General features: G+C 40.6%; 1 protein-coding gene across 1 annotated transcript in view; it reads right to left on the reverse strand.

The window, feature by feature from the left end:
- The window catches only part of CYTIP (cytohesin 1 interacting protein), a 43,845-nt gene that overhangs the window by 37,475 nt on the left and 370 nt on the right, over positions 1 to 6,000 (reverse strand). The window lies entirely within an intron of this gene.

Raw genomic sequence — 6,000 nt, forward strand, 5'->3', positions numbered from 1 at the left:
GCAATTCAAGCCCTTCTCCTCTGACTCCAAATCCTATGCCTTACTGTTCCCCCATGTTGCCTTTCCAGTGTCTGATATCACATTAGTCAGACAAACTTAATGATGCACTGTCCCTTAAGTTCCTAACAAAGAACTTCACTGTGAAAGCAACTTCACTGGAGCTGTTCAAGCAGATGCTGATCAACAACTTTCAGAGAATCTGAAGAAGAGATCCATGCATTAAACAGTGCACTTGGCTAGATCACTGTTCAGGTCCTATACAACTCAGAGATTCTAAGAATCGGTGCATTCCCTTTGCAGAAATGACACCTTCCCCCAATAAGAAGAAAATCAAAGAGGTGGAGGGAACTTCCAGAAGTCATCTCACCTATCCCCTGCATTTAATGAAAATCATTCTGGCTGAATACAGCACAAAAATTCTGATTCTAGGAAATAAGTAACTATTTAGTTCTTACCCACATCTAGGAAGTGAGATTTCACAATCTTTCAAAATATCCCTTCCAGTGCTAACTAACCCTTTTCCTTAGAGGCTACTGACTAGTTAAGAATAAAACATTTGCCATGCACAAAGCTAGGTGAGGAGCTGACAGTGCTACATATCAGTAGGTATCCGCTGATGGATTGATCTGGGTTAAAAGAGATGCAAAGAAAAATCAACCTATGTCAAAGTCTAAATTAGTTCCTACTCAGATTAGCAAAGAGAACGTTTTAACCACTTAACATTTAAATCAAAGTGTTCGCAGCTTGACACCATCAACATTTCTGACATGTGGCATGCCCTGACATGAAACCCACCTTTTTTTTCTTTAATCTGTCAGATTTTAACAGTGTATGGTTGGCGCCGCTCCATAGATTCACGTGAGTTCTCCTATTAAATAATCTGCTAAAATGGAATAAGGAGAACCTGAGCAACTACCAGAGGACTGGTGGGCTTCTCCCTACTGTCAGCAGCATCATTTGGGGCTCAGCCCTGTGATGTCTTACATTTTGTAGACTGTCCACCCATCTACAACCATCTTTCAGTGTTGTTGCAATGGCACCGAAAATCATGAATGAGAAGCTGGTGTGTGAAGCGCAGCATATGCTGGCAACAGCTGTCTTTTATTACACATTATCTAATATGAGAAAGCCAGGCTTAGCAATTTGGCAGGGCTGCAAGGCACACATTCAACTGTGCATGAAGCCTGGTCAGATCTTAACCCCTTACTGGTTCCTAAGATAAGGTCTCCAAGATCAGTCTTATTCATGATCACCTTCTTGTCACCTGGTGACTTTCTTTCTTTCTTTTCTTTTTTGATAAAGCATTTATTAAGCACCTACCAAACACCAGGCACCCTGCTAACCTAATGCCTGCAGATATTGATGCCTTGGTAATGATACAGCTCGCTGCGGTCTTCCTTCCTGAATCCAAATACCTTAGCTACGAGCTCACAAAAGGTTCCTGGCAAAATAGCAAGCACTTAATAAAGGCTTGTTAACAGACAGACTGGCAAAAAGGGCATGGAACCTATCTCACACTGAACAGATCTTAAGCAAAAAAGCACCTGGCACCACAAAGGAGGTTAGGGCTGTTTCCAGCATCTGCTTCTGCTGCCCAGTAACAAGACTGCTTCCTGCAGCTAACTAACTCTGCACAGTCATTTCAAGCAAGTGTTTGAGGCCATTGTTCACAGGCGTGTATTTAGCTCCAAAGTGAAAAAGTGAAGTTATGGTCTCTATTTTCTTTGCCACTCTTCCTTACCCCCAATGCCCCCCCACACACACACACACAAACACACACACCCACAAACACACACACACACAAGCACACCTCTCTCCCCTTGCTCACCCTCACTAGCATTCACTTTAAAACCTGGAGCATGAGATAAACTTGGGACCTAGCCAAAGGCAAGAACGCCCCACAAAAATAGTACAGCAGGACTGACTTTTTTTTCCTAATTGGCAACCAACAAGAGAACTTGGGCAAAGTCGTTTCATGAGAATGTCTAATCTCATCTCAACTAATTCAGTTTCAGCAAAATTAGGTGCCTAAGCTCAGGCTTGCCACAACACTAAATGAAAAGGGCTAATTGCCTTTTTTGGAGAGGAATTGACTTGGGGTTTCTCTTCAATCAAATCATGAAAAATGAACAAAAGGCGTTCATGTGACTTTTGGATATACAGAATAGATACTATGGGCACCTAGGTGGTGCAGTTGAGTGCCAAGTCTGAAGTCAGGAAGACATGAGTTCAAATCCAGCCTCAGACACTTACTAGTTATATGACCCTGGTCAAGTCACTTAATGCTGTTTACCTCAGTTTCCTCATCTGTCAAATAAGCTAGAGAAGAAAATGGCAAACCACTCCAGTGTCTCTGCCAAGAAAACCCCATGAAGGCACAGAGTTTCAGACATGACTGGAAATGACCCAACAACAAAGAATAGATGCTATAGGTAACATGTGTTGCTGCCTTAGAATCAAAGCATATAGAAGACAGAGGAACATCCCATAAGAGAATGAGACAGTCAATAAGTAGAAAACAGTGACCACATCCCTGCAGTAGAGTTCTCAGAACCTTTCTTAGGAAGTCACCTTTGTAATGACTGCCTGTATAAAGAAAATATAACCAAAAATAATCAGAGTATCTATGGAACGAAATAAGAAAGAGTATTTGCTTGAAATACTGCAGCTCCCAGCTTGTATATTCCTGGTACTAATGACTCACAGGATCATAAAATTCAGACCTAGAAAGAACCTTAGAGATTATCTAGTCCAATCTCACCTCATTTTACTGATAAGGAAACTGAGGTCCAGAGAGGGAAATGACTGTGCTAGATAACAGAATAATGGGGATAGGGAAGAGGGATGTTATTCATCCTTCCTTCTCAAAGAGGACCAATGATATCAGGAGGGTGATGTCTTGACTTGCAAGTGAATTGGATTTAAGTGAGGCAGAGCTGTGCAGAGTCATCAGCCTCACTCTCCCCTCCAGAGTCATGGGAGTCCAGTGGCAAGACACAGGTCAGGATGACTGGTGATGGCCCCAGAAGCAGTGGCCGACATCGGCCTTTTTACGTTAAGGTCTCTCCCAGGTCTCAGTCTGTCTGAGGCAACACCCTTTCAATGATTAAGGATAGGTAAGAGTTGAGGCAAAAGCTGGCCTAGCTTGCCTTCACAAAAGATCCAATCTAGGAGGGGAAGACCCTCAGAGTTTCCAGGGAGGGGGATAGTGTAAGATTCAAACACAGTTCCTCTAACTCCAAATCCAGTGTTTTAATGTGGGTGCTCAGTGAAGGCTGATTCAAGACCACAAAGCACTACGCTAGGATGTATGCACACCACGACCCCCATGGAGCCATCACACTTCGGAAGACTACCCCTGTCCTTCCATCTCCTAAAAACATCTTCCCAAGAAAGGACTGAAGTGCCTTCCAAAACTATTGAGGAGTAGGAGTAAAATACCAACTGCACAGACCACGGTGTCTGTCTGACACCTCCTACAACCACAGGTATCCTTGTATACACACATATACACACACACATACACACATATGACATCTATTTTTAAAGAATTCTAAAGACAAACATCCAAAGGATTCTGAAGATTTGTCTTTAAAAAAAATACTGTGGGCTGGCCAGCTACAATTTTACAGAAAAGGAAGCCAATACTAACAAGAAGGATGAATTGCTGATGTCAGACACAGAAATGTTGAAAATAACAAAGTGGGCAGAGAAACACCTGTCTTTCTGGTAGCCAACCAGGGATCCTGCTGCCTGCAAATCAGAGTTCCTGCCAAACTAGGGATTGGTCTCTTGTAACAAGCTAGAGAAACATGAATGTTAGTATACTCTTTTTTTTGGGGGGGGGCAGGGTTAGTCAGATGAATCTGCTGAGAGGTTCTGAAATGTTAACAGATATTAAATTTCCATGCCCCATGTCTTTAAAGGATGGAGAAGTACCATAGAAACAGGGTTGTTCTTAGCACTTCCCACCACAACCCAAAAAATATTTCTTCCAGAAAGACAGATTGAGGGTGTGAGCTTAACTGTTGAGAGGCCTTACTTTTTAGAGGGGGATGAGAGAAGCAGAAAAGTAAGCAGAGGCACTGCAGGATGAAGGAGTAAGGATGGATGTGTACATGTGAATGTCCCATATTGGCGTTAAGATTGTGAATATACGTATGTGTGTTTTGTGCGTAAAAATAAAAATGGTGTCATGGACAGAGAGTCGACCTCATAATCAGGAAGAAATAGGTTCTAGCCCTGACTCTGACACATGCTGGCTTTATGACCCTGGACAAGTCATTAACTTCTCATTCTCTGGGGCAACTTCCTGAAATTATACAGTACCAAGAAAATGCTGGTGGACATTATTAGAGGAAGTCCTCACCCTATATTGATGAAATCAATGGCCTAATTTTTTTAAAGTCATATTAATAAGAACCAGCTAAAGAAAAGAGAGGGGAGAATATGTAAGCTTGATGGAGGGAAGAAAAATGAAAGAGGAATAGATATGGTAGAGTTCCTACCCCTAATATTAAAAACACAAGAAAGGACAAGGTCTGCTTTCCAAGTATAAAATGATGCCCTAGCCAGTTGCCCTGGATTGCATATTACAAGTATTACTATAGCATGCAACTCTATAGTAGAACTATAACTAGGGTAAGGGAATCAGAGAGTAGGGAATCTTAGGGCAGATGTGTCAAACACACTACCCCCATGTCTTCAACCAGATTAAAATGTAATTGTGAAATATTTAACAAACCAAATAAAAATACAATAAAATCTAATGTTAAAATGTGGATTTCTACATCAATATGAGTCTAGTCGGGATCTTTATGTGTAGTATAATGGCCACTATCTATTTGAGTTCGACACCATTGCCCTAGGGTACCAAAAATTAAAGAACACTGACATTCTTCCAGCAACACAGAAACACATGAACTTAATACCTAGCTAGCAACAATAAGCCATTAAAACATGAACTATCGGATGGTATGTTTCCTCTCCAGCAGTGGCCTGTATGTCTGGGTTTCATTGTATAAGGGGACAGAATCACAAGATCTCTTTTCCTCCTCTCCAACCCACCCCAAGCCCTATCCACAGGTAAGCATACCAGGGCCTTCCCTCCACAGGGCCTTGTATACCACGGTCTCTGATTAACCCTCTACCCTCAAAAGAATTTATCTTAAAGGACTTATTTGGGAGTAGATTTCATGCTGCTCAACCTGGGTGACAAAATTGTTAGTTACAGCTCTGCTCTATCTCTAATTCTTCTGAAACCTGCATTAATTAAAACATGGACTATCATTCTGCTTCATTCTACAGTACCTCTTTTGTCAAATGCACACGTTGAGGGTTGATTACAACACTTGTCATCACATCATACCCATTAAAGGAGAAAAGAATACTTTTTCTGAATTGAGAAAAAAATTATCTCCCAAAACCATAGTAAATGGTATCTTCTTCTTAAAGATTCCTGAGCAAACAATGGATCAGATAGACTAGCCTACCAAGTTTAAATCATCTACTTTGATCTTCATTGCAATTTTACCAAAAAAAAAATAAGAACAATAACAACAGAATGTTTAAGAGGAATACACAATTGCTAATATACAATTAAGTAATAATAATCATTACTGTGAAATGTTTCTGAATATTTTCTACTTTTAAAGTTTTTATCCTGAATCAAGTACATAACTGAGCTTGTTTTGTATTTAGGTGAGATTTTACTTTACCAATTCATTAATTAAATATTTACTAAGTGTCTATTAAAAGTATAATATACTCTGCTAAGCCCTGTGTGAGATAAAAAGCTGAGATAAACCACTGGGCCTCACCTCATGGAGATTCTGGTCTACTATGAGGGTATAATACATACACAAAAAGTACAATGCTTTACAAGTATATAAACGAGGTATAAACAAAGTATTCCATAAGGTGAGGGTATGGGGTGACAGAATAGGGAGGGAGTTGTCATTAATGGCTGGTAATAATGGAACCTGTAAAGGAATTATGATT

The sequence above is a fragment of the Petaurus breviceps genome, unplaced genomic scaffold, assembly GCF_028583685.1.
Source record: "Petaurus breviceps papuanus isolate PSGF00001 unplaced genomic scaffold, PetGlider_PUasm1.0 91133, whole genome shotgun sequence".
Classification (NCBI taxonomy): Eukaryota; Metazoa; Chordata; class Mammalia; order Diprotodontia; family Petauridae; genus Petaurus; species Petaurus breviceps.